We start from the raw sequence: 1448 nt of genomic DNA on the forward strand, positions 1-1448 counted from the left end.
TGCCAGCTGTGCTGGGGCAGGGACCAGAGAAGAGGGGTGACTGTAGGGTGGCTCGGCACCTCTCCACCCTGTGCTTCTGCTTGCTCACTTGTGGTAACCTTGGTGCTATTTTGTGGGCATGCCACTGGACCGAGGCATACAAACACCACATGGAGGTTTTGAGATTGATGCCTTCATGAACCCCACTAGCATCTCCATTTGGCTCTGCCCTAGGACGATGGCCAACAGTCCATCTCCCTTACAGGAGACGGCTAAGTGAATAATGCAATAGAAGAGGAGCCCCTGAGGAGAGGAAATTCCACGCTAATATGATTTCCTTTACAGCCTTTACCTAAGGCAATGTTCTTGCTGGCATCCAGGACCCTAATTTCATTAATAATTGAGATCCAGATAGCTGTCTTAAATCAGACTTAGGCGGTAACGTCTTCAGGCTTGGGGAACAGTCGCTGGGCTCTTGAGTTACAAGCGGCTAATGGGAACCTGGTATTGTCTAATGAACATCAACTACAAACAATACAGCAGAGAGAGTGCTTTTTGTCTCTGCTAGGCCCCTTTAATTAAGAGAAACATTGATTTTTGATAAATAGAAATGCTTTTTAAGTTTTCACCAAACATGGTCCAAAAAGTAACTAGGATGCTTCTTGAAGATGAGAGCTATTAATGTTTAGCATCATTCAATAAAAGACTTTCTTTAATGTCCCTTTTAAAAACTATTTTTGTTTACTTTGGGGTTTGGGGTGTGGAGGTCAGAGGGAGACTTTGGGGAGTTTGTTCTTTCCTTTCACCATGTGGGTCCTGGGGATGGAACTCAGATTGCCAGGCTTGGGAAGCTCCTCTACCCAATGAGCCCATCTTGCTGGCTCCCTGATCAAAGATTTGTTGCTGTGGTTGTTTGATTGATCCCACCCTCTCCTCCTCTCTGGCTGCAGCTTTTGTGAGAGACCCTATCTCAGGGAGTAAGTCATGGCTTGACAGAGCAGGAGTCCCTTTGGTGTGGCTACACCTGTGCACATGAGTGTGCAGACGCCATTTCCACACCCGTACACACAAGTGTGCAGACACCATTTCCACATACTCGAAGAAATAAATGGCATAATGTCCTCGTCAGGCCCAGTGCAGCTACTCACGGTTAAAACCTCAGCATCTGAGAGGAAACAGGACCAAAAGTTCAAGTCCAGCCTTGACTATGCACAAAGTTCCCGGGCAGCCTGAGCTGTATGAGACCTTGTCTCGAAAAATAGGGAATGAAACAAAGGAAGCAGACACCCCTGTCCCGCTAACAGACTATCGTCTTTGGTGTAACAACCACACATGTGCCAGTCAAGGCTGCAGTCAGCTGGCTGTGGAAGAGTTGCATTGGTGGAGGCAGGAGAACAGAGAGTTAGCTGTCTCCACTGTTCTTCTGATTTTCCTATACATGTGAGAATAATTCAGAAGAAAAGGAAACT

The sequence above is a fragment of the Arvicola amphibius genome, chromosome 3 (assembly GCF_903992535.2).
Source record: "Arvicola amphibius chromosome 3, mArvAmp1.2, whole genome shotgun sequence".
NCBI classification, from domain to species: domain Eukaryota; kingdom Metazoa; phylum Chordata; class Mammalia; order Rodentia; family Cricetidae; genus Arvicola; species Arvicola amphibius.